This window comes from Suricata suricatta, unplaced genomic scaffold (genome assembly GCF_006229205.1).
Source record: "Suricata suricatta isolate VVHF042 unplaced genomic scaffold, meerkat_22Aug2017_6uvM2_HiC HiC_scaffold_187, whole genome shotgun sequence".
Classification (NCBI taxonomy): domain Eukaryota; kingdom Metazoa; phylum Chordata; class Mammalia; order Carnivora; family Herpestidae; genus Suricata; species Suricata suricatta.
The window spans coordinates 525-13,446 of record NW_021863437.1 but is presented as its reverse complement, the minus strand read 5'-3'; the positions used below and the strand labels follow the sequence as shown (position 1 = coordinate 13,446).

General features: G+C 47.5%; 3 non-coding genes across 3 annotated transcripts; 2 read left to right on the top strand and 1 right to left on the bottom strand.

Annotated features, from left to right (window-relative positions):
- The first annotated feature begins 494 nt into the window (after positions 1-494).
- TRNAL-UAA lies at positions 495-577 on the top strand. The gene has a single exon. It is a non-coding gene; the product is annotated as a tRNA-Leu (tRNA).
- A 9,240-nt stretch (positions 578-9,817) lies between these two features.
- On the bottom strand, positions 9,818-9,891 carry TRNAI-AAU. The gene has a single exon. It is a non-coding gene; the product is annotated as a tRNA-Ile (tRNA).
- Positions 9,892-11,882: 1,991 nt separating this feature from the next.
- TRNAT-AGU lies at positions 11,883-11,956 on the top strand. The gene has a single exon. It is a non-coding gene; the product is annotated as a tRNA-Thr (tRNA).
- The last annotated feature ends 966 nt before the right edge of the window (positions 11,957-12,922 follow it).

Below are 12,922 nucleotides of genomic sequence, written 5' to 3'. Positions count from 1 at the left end.
GCCATTAGAATCAAAGTCAGGACCGGGAACTGCCTCGACGTCCTCTCGGGCTTTCCAAGTCTACCCCCAGGGCGAGCTCCTTTAAGCTGACCTCCCTTGGGCCCCAGCCCCTCTGCCCAGACCAGGGGTGGGGGGTGGGGCGGGAGAGTGGGGACGGAGAGGTCTGGGGCAAGGGCCACCAGGGCAGGGAAAACGGCTGTCTCTTAAGCAAGAGTCCAAACAGCGGCCGCAGGGAAACGAGGGAGCAGGTGCACCGGGGCGGGGCTTACTCTCCACCTTTTCCCCATTCGTTTTCCTTTTGGCAGCAAACAATGGCGTCTCTGCAGCACAGGCGGTGAGCTGGGGGCACGGGAGGGCGCTGTCTCCTCTGCGATGACCCGCCTCACGTCCCCACCCAGCTCCCCAGAGTCAGGAATCAGCCGGACTTTCCCTCTGGCGAAGCCCAAATGCCCCGCTTCTAATAAAAAAAAAAAAGCCAGGAGCAGGGGCCAACCACCGGGATGGCCGAGTGGTTAAGGCGTTGGACTTAAGATCCAATGGGCAAGTGCCCGCGTGGGTTCGAACCCCACTCCCGGTAGGGTGAGCTTCCTGGGCTGGTCCCTTCTGGGGACGTTGCCAGCGACGTGGGGCCCACCTTGTGTCTGTTTTTTCTGTTTCCAGCGTCATGCGCACGAACCGTTTTTTACTCCAAATGCCCGCCACCCCCACTCCACCCGCCACCCCAAGTCAGCAGTCTTCCTAAGCTGTTCATGTTCCAGGCCGTTCTGTTCCAAGGCAGATAGAGCCCTGGAGGCTGGGCGCCGTGGCCCCCGCTGGAGAACCACCTGCCAGGTGGACCTCCCACTCAGCTAGGCGGGCCCCCTCTCCTCCCTGTGCGGCACAGCTGAACCCGCACCCACAGAAGGGGGGTGTTTTCAAATGCGAACACGCTCCCTCCCCTCTGGGAGCTCTCTCTTGCCTCCCTCTGGGTAGTGCTGTTGGCCATACTGTTACATTTATGGTCCCCTTGGGCTTCCTCTTCTGTGAACTTGCCATGTCCTGTACTCCTTTCTCTTAGGATGTGCAGGAGCTCTTCCACCGTGAGTCCACCAGGCCTTATGCTGTGTCACAGGTAAGTCACGTATTTGCCTTTGAACTCTGCAGGAGTTTGGGACAACACTTTTGACTGTGTGCACTACAGTGACCAGCCTTCTGGTTCAATGTCTGACTTAGATGTGTATTCCCTGCACCCCCCATTCCCACCCCACCCCCCTGCACAAGAGCAGGGAGAGTGACAGGCAATGCCATTTCTTCTAGAATGTTCAGGATTTCTTTTTTGTATTTAGATCTCTGATGTGTCCGATTTTCCCCTGTGTTTTAATATGTGAGCTACAGATCTAACTCTACCTTATTTCCAGAGGACTACCAGTGTATGCGGGGTACCAACCCACGCACCACAGTCGAAAGGTCACGAGTAGGGGGTTGGTGTCGGCAAAAATATCTCTAGAAAAGAAGACGGACAAGACAGACGAGACAGACAGCATGGATGGCGGTTGGTAAAAAAGGCACCTTTATTAAGATAGCCAGGTTCTTATATACCCTGGGTGATTACATCATTCTTATCAGTAAGTAACAGGTTTAAGTCATTGCAAAAAGAATCCCCTAATAATAGTCTGGTTTTAAACATATGATAAGTCTGAAGAATTCTATGAGGAGATATACATTCCTTAACGCCCTGCATTAATTATTCAAGGGTGGGATGCTTATCCTTAAGCAAATCTTTTGGGAGAGGATTATGTTCACTCCCTACAGTAGACAAAGAGCCAGAAAATAAAGTAAATCACAGGATGAGCAGAAGCCACATGTGCGGCCCAAGAGGCAAAATATTGTGTGAGGGTTATTATTGCCTACTGGGCCCCAACATACCAGTAATCTCCACACCGTATTATTGAATGTCCGTAGTCTGCCCAATCATAGAAATGCCAGACTACTAACCTCTGTTCTTTAAAGTGCATGGGACCAGATGATCTGAACGCCCATGAGCTTTGGAACTCGACAACCAATGTTCTAATTCTGGCTTGCCCACAGACTCACAGAGCCTTGAGTTCTTCCTTTGTTACGTGAAGATAATAACCTTTACCTCGTGGTAAATGCCTCCTGAATTAACGCGTCTGTGTAGATTTGTCATCTTTCCCCTAAGGAGAAACTCATTTATTTATTTATTTATTTTGTAGCTATCCTTAACAGAAACCCCGACATAGACTGAAGATGTGATAAAATGTGTCCTGATACTTAAATTGCTTTGATGCTCTGAGATCAAACACTGAGATTCCACATTTGAAAGTTCTCTGATCCTGGGGGCAGCTCAGTGGACCATTTTCCTGAGCGGCGTTGAATTTCAAGTGTGAGCCTTGAGCTTCATGTTTGCTCCTGGCCTGCTCAGGCAGAAGGAAGGAACTTCCTCTGCGTCTCCACAGTCAGAAATGAGTCCGTTTGAGAAAGACTAACTTTGGGCGGAGAGGCAAGCCTGCTCCTACCACGGCAGGTTCTGCCGGCTCTCTTCTTTCCCGTGAAGGAGGCAGAGAGAGGATGAGTGGAAGTGGATGGCTTATTTTTTTTCTGAAATGAGACTCCAGATGGCAAAGATTTTACCCCAAAACACAACAGTCTCTTGGCGGTCGGTTAGCATAGTTGTCCGGACCGTTGCGCCCAAGGACACCGCCATCCAGTTCTGTCGCTGCCCAAGTTCTCTCACATCACATTTCCCCACCAGGGAGTCAGCTGCTCTGAAATGACCATCCCACACCCCCCTCTGCCGCCAGGTGGGTCCGCACCTGTTGTGCGGGCACCTGATTTTGGTGCATTTCCTCCTGATCATCAGGATGCTGGGGAATTTCTGCTCGGCCCCAACCTCCCCTGTGTCTCTCCAGGCAGAGTTCCGTGGTGGCCTCCAAGCTGCCCTCCCACGATATATGAGCCCTGAACAGGCCTTTACAGATACTAGTTCATCATCCAACACACAATTAATAGCTGCCAATTCACCCCTGTGTGTGTGTGTGTGTGTGTGTGTTTTCTTTTTTGTGCAACATGAATCTTGATATTGGGAGTGCGACACTGAGGGAAAAACTAAGTCTCTTCCCTCCCACTGAGGCTTTCTGGGTAAAGGAAGAGACCCTCAGGTGGCTTTTATTTTCAACAGGAAAGGCATTCAAGGAGAAGCATCAGGCTATCAGGGTCGGTTTCATCTCTGCGCAGAAGCTGGAGAGCCCGCCACACTCCCACACTCCCCCCACCTCCCTGGGCCAGCCCGTCTTTACCGGCGGCTGCCTCCCCCAGAGAAGCAGAACCGACAGGATGGAAGATCCACAGTGGCTCCTGCGCAGATGGAGGCTGAGCGTCTTCAGCTCTGGGTGCTGGGAGGTGGGGAGAGCGGCGTGCGGCTCCGGGCCAAAGGCCAGCAGGCTTGCGACTCCGGAAGAGCCGGTGTTTCCGGAACACCGGGATGTCCCAGCTCACTCACGCGCAGTCTGGCAAGAGGAGTTCCATCTTCTTCAGGCGAGAGCCACCCAATTTTACCTCAGACTTTCAACTGATTGAATGAGACCCACCCACAGTAGGGAAGGCAATGTGCTTTACTGTCTACTGATTTAAATGTTAAACCCGCCTGAAAACACTTGCTTGCCCAAGTATCGGGGACCCCATGACCCAAATTAACCATCACACCAGTTCAGTGTAAGCAAAAACCTGAGTAAAAAATAAGGAGGAACAATTTATACCAACCTCAGCACAACAGAATTTAAGAAACAATGCTCTCTCTATATATATGTATACATATGTGTGTGTGTATGTATACATATATATATAGTTTTTGCATGAGTAGTCTATTCACTTGGCTCAAAAATAAGAGACTATTCGAAGGTTCCTGCAAAATCTATGGTCCCTCCTTCTCTGTCTCTGTGGGGCTCACTGATCCCTTTACCTCCGGTTCTTATGCAATCTTCCTTTTTCTAATGACACTTGCAAATATGAACATCGTCTTATTTTACCTTTTACATAAAAGAGAAGATATTTACCCAGTATTCTGCAGCTCCATTTTTCATGTAATAGATTTTGGAGATCTCTATTTCGTCAGTACTTAGCTTACACATAACATTTCCCCTTTTGCAAACGGCACAAGTGTGGCTTCTTTTCAGAGGAGTTTATGCAAGCAGGAAGGAGTTGGATCTGAAAACCTCTTTCCCCTACACCTCCAGAGAAGGGAAGGAAAACAAGTGTAGGCTTCCTGGAACGAGAAGAGAGAAGGAGAAAATGACATCCTTATGACCAGTTTTGTTTTCCTCTGAGGGACAAAATACTCTTTGTGTGACGGAATGTAGTGTTCAAAATACGTGAAGTAGAGGTTTGGAAGCAGCAAGAAATTACACATTCATCCAAGAAATATTTATTGACCTTCACTCTTCAGAATGTAATAGTTATTATCTTTTAGTAACAATGTTTAAGAAATAGCATTAAGTTGAACAGTGGGGTACACAAAGTGAAGAAAAGGTTACAGATGCCTCCAGATACTCAAATAACCACCTCTCAGCTGTGGACTGACCCCGGGAGGTCAATCTGATTTGCAGGTGGGCTCCCTGTTTTGGCGGATACACCTGCTTCCCCAGGGAGAGACTAACCCGCAGTGATCTACTTGTTTCAATCCTGTGGAAGGAGCCGGTGAGGATTCCGAGAGCCATCTCTTAGCTCCTTGTAGTTTTCTACCCGGGGCGTATGCGCCGCTGTGGGAACACGTGGACACACACTTGTACGGGAACGAACTTGCTGACCTTGGCCTTTCACGTGGACTCGTGTGTGACAGATCTGCCCGAAGCCTGCTGCTTTCCCACGGGCCCTTTCGTCACAAGCCGTCTCCGCCCCGCCATCCCGGGTCACACCCTTCACGCTGACCCAAGAGGCACAGCCTCCTCAAAGCATCTCACAAAAGGACTCTGAAATAACGGTGTCAGGAAGCAAGTGAGCCTCACCGGCCTTGTAACACAATGGTTCCTATTGCATTCGCTTTGCACAACGTGAGGACGTTCTAACCCAGCTGTCAGCGACAAGTGACAAAAACATTCTTCTGATGGATAACGGGATTTGGGCGTGTAATACACATGGCAGAAAAATCAGAACAGCATTCCTAGTTCACACTCCTTGAATTCCCACCTACTGATTTGTATAAACTGATGTAATAAAATCTCTCAGAGCTACGATATGAAACAGACATAAAATTGATATTGAACTTGTCTCATTCTTGCAATGAAGAATAGTTGTCCACAGATGCATGCATTAATTAGAAAGTCTTAGCCACATCTGTCTCCTTAAGAGTGAATTTGCAACTCAATTTTACTTTATTAACTTATCAAATATATAATACATTCACAATGGTTTGATTTTACACTAATAAAAATTATACAGAAAACAAATGACCTCTTAAAGCTATTATGTCAATGGAACTTTTTTTAAAAAATTTAAGTTCACTGTTTATACTTTTTGTTGCAGAGAAGTAAGACAGGGTAGACCAAAAGTAGCCACGTTACAATAGCGTATATTTTGTGGGCTGGGGAATGAAAATACAAGTTCAGGCACAGAAGAGGAGGGCGTAAAATTTCAAATGTTAAAGAAAATGATTTTCTTAATGGGTGATAGTTGGTGCGCCTGGGGGGCTCAGTTGGTCAGGCGTCCGACTCTGGATTCCCCTCAGGTCACGATTTCAGGGTTCATGGGATCAGCCCAAGTCAGCCTTGTGCTCAGAGGGCGGAGCCTACTTGGGATTCTTTCTCCTCTCTCCCCCTCCCCTGAGTGTTCTGTCAAAATAAATACACTAAAATAAATAACTAAACAAGTGTTTGATAACTATTTAAAATAACCATCACTAGGGTATTTCGATCCCACTGGAAAAATTTAGGAGAGTGTTGGAACACATTTTAAAATGTCACAATTTACAATGTACTGGCAATCATATTCTTTACCATTATTTACTCTTATGATGTGGAATTTTATGCGCCAATATAACAGTGTGTGAGGGAGTGCACCACCTTTCAAGGGGGTATGCTTTCGAATTCTGGGGACCACTTCTCCAGAATAGGCGTCCTTAAGATGGGATGTAGTGCCGTCATTATGGACCCGCTCGGTGGTTAGTCTTTCTAGCTGTAGGACACTGGCCAGGGTCAGCCTATTTATTATAAAATGAGGACACTACTTATCTACAGAGAGCGATTTGGCAAACTTCAGGATGCATCAGAATCACCTGAAGGCTTGTGAAATCAGATTGCTGGGCCCTTGTTCCCAGAGCCTGATTCAGAGGGTCTGGGGTCAGGCATCCAAATTTGCATCTCCCACAGGTTGGTCTATCTGGTGACATCGTTATGAGGATTGCAGGGGCGGGGCCGGAACACGGTGAGAACGGGCCGGCAGAGGCTAATTCATCCCCCCCCCCCCCCCCCCCCCCCGGCATGGATGGTGTCTACAACACGAGAAAAGCCTCCATTCTTCTGGGGTAAGTAGGTCATTTAACAGGTCCTGAGGTCTATCACGCAGGGCCAGCACCGCTGGTCACCAGGGTCACCGTCTGTCTTCTTCCTTAACCGTCATTGTCGTGTGGCTTTGTCATCACACCCCCGGGCTGGCTTCTGTTCCTCCCGGAATCCTGTCCGCAAACCAGACAGAGAGCAAAGTACAGGGTAAGGAGGTGACAGAGCATGCTGGCCAAGTCACTCTCTGCCTTTGATGAAGACGTCACCGTCTTTAGAGAAGTTGCTCCCTTTTAAGGAATGTTTCCAGAAGCCCCTCACGAGTGATTTTCACTGGAATCTCAAAGCTGAGACCCAGGTCACACCCCAGCCACCCCAGCTGGGAGGGAGCTGGGGAAGGAGAGAATTTCTGGCTCTCTGACCACCATGGTGGAGACCAGAAGAGAAAAGCATTTGGACAGAAAAGAGCACAAGCCTACAGGCCTAGGCCACTTCCGCTTCCAGCCCCGTTCCCTTCCTGGAGGTCGGGGCCGAGCGGACATTTCCAATACACTAGGCTCAAATCAGTTTTGAGAGCTTTCCAAACAAGTCACTCAAAAAAAGTCAGGCTCAGGTGTGGCTGAAAGAAGTTTGTAGTGAATAAGAAAGGATACTCTTCACATTTATCACTCTAACGCTATTTCAGGAACCAAATGTAACAAGTGTAAGGCCAAATATTGTAACAAAGGATGCTGCTCCTACTTGAGTCTCTTAGGAAATGACAAAGGTTTGGGGAGCTATGAGCCAAGAACCAGGGGTGAAGATCAAAATATATTCCTGATACCTTCTCATAAGTTTATTCATAAATAAACTTTCTATGACTAATACCGAAATCTCTACGATATAATGTTAAGTGGGAAAAAGTGAGTGTCGTGTGCCGTAGGTGGCATATAAGAAAGAGTGAAAATGAGAACATATCTTGGAATGTGCTTTTATTTGCACAAAGGAATTCTGGGGAGACGGCTGAAAACACCAACAAAAATGGCTCCCTGTTAGCTGTGGGGCAGAAGGGAGGGGGCTGGGAGGGAGGGCAGGAGACATGTAGGGGCCCAGTAATGAGCAAAATTAAAAGCCTCTTTCCCCAAGGAAATCATGGAAATCAAATGCCAATGATAAACAAGAGACACGTGACCGTGATACCGCGCCTGAGCTAGGAAAAACCGTAACATGGGCAAGTTTTAAAATGAACCCAGGAAATAGTGATGGATGGAACCTTGTGTGAGCCAACAAGGAAGGCAGACCTGAGAAGACGAAACAATGAACGATTTTTAGGACAGGTAGGAAAGAACATAAATTGAATTTGGAAGTGAATGTGGTTGAAGGGGACCAGAATGCGACACCCCAAAGTACATCACTTTAACGTATTGGTTATTTTAAGTTAAAGGTGTTTGAGAAACGGCTCATGCATGAAGGACACTCTGACCCTCCTTTGCCCAGCTCCCCGCCCCCGCCCCCCGAAAACAGGAGCAAAGTCTCCCACGTGAAAGGACCCCGCCGAGCACCAGAAGGGTAGAGGACATCCATAGCACCAGAGACCAGGACTCAGGGTCTACAAGACTCTGTTTGAGAAGCCCGTACAAATAAACCCGGTTACTTCTGTCCCATGAACCACCCCAAGTCCAAACCCCTCCGTCCTGTCAACTCTTCACAAATTTATTGTTTCTTTGTCTACACGGTAGGAAAGCTTCCTGCTTTGGTCACATTTTGAGTTTCATTTTTTTATGGGGTTCTCACATGTATAAAATTAAATTCTTTTTTCTCCCGTGAAATCAGTCTTATCTCAATTTAATTACTAGGCCAGCCAAAGAAGCTAGAAGGAAAGAAGGCAAAATTTTTCTGATCCTACTCGGTGTTACAGGAGGAAAATGGACCTGCAGTTTGGGGTCGATCCCAGAGCGGCTGCAGTATAATTCAACTCCAGTTTTTCAGTATCTTATATTTTAAAATAACAGTTGTAACTAAAATCTTATATAACTGTTATTATGTACCAAGCACTATTTATGTGTTTTAAAAGAATTAGTATATTGAAACATAACAACAAACTTATGAGGTGTGATTTCTTCATCCAGTTTCACCAATTGGGAGCGCATTGTCCACATTGGCCCCTTGTCTTCATATGTACCCATTCTCCACCCCTGAACCACATGAGAGTCACAGTGTGGTTTTTAAAGAGATCACAGTCATGTGCACAGTCTTTTGGACTCCAGTTTGTCTCTTCATAATTCCTTCACATCTTTTCATGAAGGAGAACTGAAGAATGAGAGATCAGTAAACATTTGTCAAAATTGTAATTCTGTTCGATTATTGAGCAGCCAGGAGTGAATGCCTATTCAAGTCTCTAACTATGATATGGCCTGAGGAAGAAAGTGCTGTGTTCACGGTACAGAAACTTAAGCAGATCATCTCTAGTACCTGGGCTGAAAACCCGCACACTTTGTATAATGTCGAGAAATTTCTGGATTCAACTCCTGGCTGGCAGAACCAAATCATTTGAAAATATGCTTTTTTCCCCCTACTTGTACAAAGTGGAAATTCAATTAGAAATACTCAAGACAAACTAAGAGAAAAGTGCAAAGGCAAAACAATGGGCTAATGATTATGCATCTTTTGCGAGGAAGAGAAGAAAAATGACAATAAACATAAATATTTATATCTATGAAAACCAGTAAAGATAAATGAAGGAAAATTAAGGACAGCGTTTACCTCCAGGAGGCGATGGTGAGAAGTGGGCTGACAAAGAATACTGATGGGAGGGAAACCTTTGCATTTATCTTTTTAAAGTTTCTTTTTTTTCCAAGCATCATCCATGTATGCATTATTAACGCAAAGCAAGAAACTTCAAATAACGTTTCAAGTTATGTAATCCTTTCATGTTAGAATAAATGTGAGGGCGCATGAAACAAGATCTTTGTCAATTCTTACTGTGAAAGTTTTGGAGGAGTTTTCTTTCTCATTCTTTTAGTCCTGTTTGGTCTTAGACTGAAGCGGGGAATGCAGAATGACGCACAGCGAAGGGTGATCACACATCTAGTTCTCAGAGGAAACAAAATTCAGGTTTTTCCCCTTTCAAAAGGGTTTCGTCACAGGAAAACAAAACCCGTCTGCTGTGCCGGGTCTCTGCGGCCACGTCGCCCCCGATAGAGAGGGGCAAAGGGCCGAGACAGGGGAGGGGACCGAGCCCACCTGAGCGGTCAGCACCCACAGCAAAGAAGTTCGGAGACAGGTTCACCAAGCAAAGCCCGCGCCCAGAGGCCTGTGCAGGTCCGCGCGTAGCGCAAAACGAACAGGCTTGGCCCGTACGGGGATCGAACCCGCGACCTTGGCGTTATTAGCACCACGCTCTAACCAACTGAGCTAACCGGCCGAGACACGCGAGGTTTCCTTCCAACAACAAACGGCACTCATACAGCATTGCTTCCTCGAGCTTTGCCTCGGGAACCACAGAGAATCGTTCCTATCCCTCGCATCCTTCACGTCTGGAGGGGTGGGCAGGGGAGAAGGAAAGGGAAAAGCTGCATATTCGGCCTCGAGGGATCTTCCGGGAAAACCCGAGACGATTCAGGCCGATGTCCGGGAGCGGAATCCAGGCGGCCCGGCGCTTCCGGGGACCGTCGGGACAGGCCGCGTCCGCCCGGACCCTGGAGACCGGGCGCCGACCCCGCCGCTCAAAGTCGCTGAGCCGGAGCTGCAGATCGGCTCCCGGGACGCGTGGTGGCGCCCGAGCGCGGGGTGGCCGCCGCGGACCCAGCCCTTGGGAAGAGGGAGGCGCGGGGGGGTCCTCCTGCCCGGACGCAGCTCTGGACCTGAAACCGAAGGAGGAGCCGAGGCCCGGGTCGGGCGACTCCGGAGGAAGGCGGGAAACCTCGGAGCAGGTGCGCCCTTCCCCGCGCGGCCGGACGCACCTGCCGGGACGCGTCCCCACGGAGGGGCCGGCGGGGCCGCGGCGTCCTGCCATCCTCCGCTCGCTGGTACGTCCCGCTTCTCCTCGCTTCTCACCGGCAGCTAAGCCAGGGGTACTCATATTTTCAGAAGTGAATCGGTCTGGGCGCGTCCTAAAAGCATTCTGTCCCCTCCTTTTGTAAGTACCTGTGAGCACATATCTAGCAGTAAATGGGCTTCTCTGGGATATGCACTATAGTATGTAAGATGTTTAGTGCTTGACATTCACTTTTCCCCCCTAGAAATGAGAACCATATCTTTTGACTAACTAACTTAGCCTTTTATTTTCTAACTTTCCATTTCAAGTATTTGCGTTTAATATCATAAATGTAAGTTATTCTTCTGGCCGTTTAGCACTCTTTTAGCAACTTTGTAGATTGTTTGAAACAACTTGCAGGTGTCCTCTGTTGTTGTTGTTGTTGTTCTGTGGTGGAAATTCTGGAAGGTTGTAGAGCAGAATGTTACTATTAATATCATTCTTATTGTACCGGGGCACTTGCTATGGTAAATTATTTCGGAAAGTCTGGACCCCATTCAGACTTCACTTTGATCTCTAGAGACCAAAGCATTCATCCATCAGTCATACTTGCCTTTTGTCACAGGTCAGTTCCCTGGGAAGCGCTCAGTTGATCCGGACGCTCTCGGAGTCACTAAATACCAGAGGGTGAGGGGAGTGGTCCTGGGAAGAGGCAGAAGTTGAGCTTCTTGTAGTTTCACAGAGGCTTCAGGCTGATGTCTCCGGGGGCTGTGAGCCTGGAATGGCGCTTCAGAAATGTCCTGCGTTGAGGCAGATACGGGGTGGGGGGAGGGCTTTGTACTCTCCCATCACCCGGCCTGGGATGCAGCACCCCTCAAAGGTGGGTGTAACTTTGGGCAAGGTGCCTCTTCTCTTGAGGACACTTCCCAGAGACCAACCCAGCTGTGAATGAGCCATGGCCAGTCAACATTTGTGAGGTTGAGAAATGAGTGCCACCGTCTTAGAGGGCCATATGACAGGTGCAGACATATCCTCACAAGTGTTTGCTCCCGTGTGGCAGACACATGCTAATCTTTACCAGTGACCTCTCCTTTTCCACACGGATAGAGGAGAGAGCAGGTGTGGAAAACGAAACCATAATCAGTAGAAAGTCAATTCATTTATCTTTTGGGTCCAATAAAGGTCTGTGTCCCCACCGCCCCAGTTTACAGTCTAGTGAGTCTAGTGGTGTCCTTGAAACAATGATCCAAAAAGAGACAATCACTTTAATCCAGTCCCTCTGTTCATCCTTACAAAAGAATATTGTTCTTGGGTTTTGACTGAAACATGTCTATTCTTTTGTTTTTGAAACATCTGGTAAACTAGTTACTAAGTTTATTACAGTTGAGGTGTGTGAAATCATACTGAAGTAATATGTAACTAACATGCTTCCCATACCTGGCTCCGTGGCTTAGCTGGTTAAAGCGCCTGTCTAGTAAACAGGAGATCCTGGGTTCAAATCCCAGCGGGGCCTGCTCTCTGGCTTGCTTTCTGGCTTTTGTGACTTAACCTTCGATGTTTTCTCCTGGTGCCTAGGAACCAACTTGAATCTACACGGTATACTCATCCTCTTGAGAAGCGTATCCTATACATAGAGTGTAAGAGTAATTGAAGCATCTGTTCTAGGGATGATATGAGCCGGGTCAGGACCCTCACCCAGCCTAGCTGAGCGTCCGCCCCTCTATCCCACCGTTTGAGATCAAGTGACAGATTCAACCACTTTGAAAACATCCCTTTCAGATGTTTTCTTTGTATTTCTAAGACGTCACTGATTATTAAGAAAGGATTAATTACTTTCTTGTTGAGTTTTGAGCAGCTAAAACTCCTTAATAAAGGCATGGTTTGAATCTAATGGATGACATCATAAAACTCCATTAAGAGCTGAGTAGTTAACAGTACTAGAAAATAAAAGTTGGTTACTCTATAAGACAATTTAAATCAAGTCCTGGACATTCACAATTGTGTCTTTCCTGAAGGGCGTTCTCTCTAATTGAGATACCATTTATTTCCTGACATAAGTTATTCTTTATGCAAACCTCCTCCCCTGTTCAGTGCTCCCTGGCTCGGGATCCTCGAACACACAGCTCACTTCTGTGCTCACACAGTACGTTGTGTTTTAGGTCAGCGGTGTGGTTCTTTCTTCTTCATGTCCGGATATTCATTGCTCAAATTGGGCACTGGAGAGTTTGGTGAATTCATTTGAATGAAATGTCCATTAAAAGGTGAAAGGTACCTCCACACTGTTTTCCAGAGCGGCTGCACCAGTTTACATTGCCACCAACAGTGTATGAGGGTGCCCATCTCTCCACACCCTCTCCAACAACTGCAGTCTTTTGCTTTGTTCATTTTAGCCACTCTGACTGGTGTGAGGTGGTATCTCAGTGTGGTTTTGATTTGTGTTTCCCTGATGATGAGTGATGTTGAGCATCGTTTTATGTGT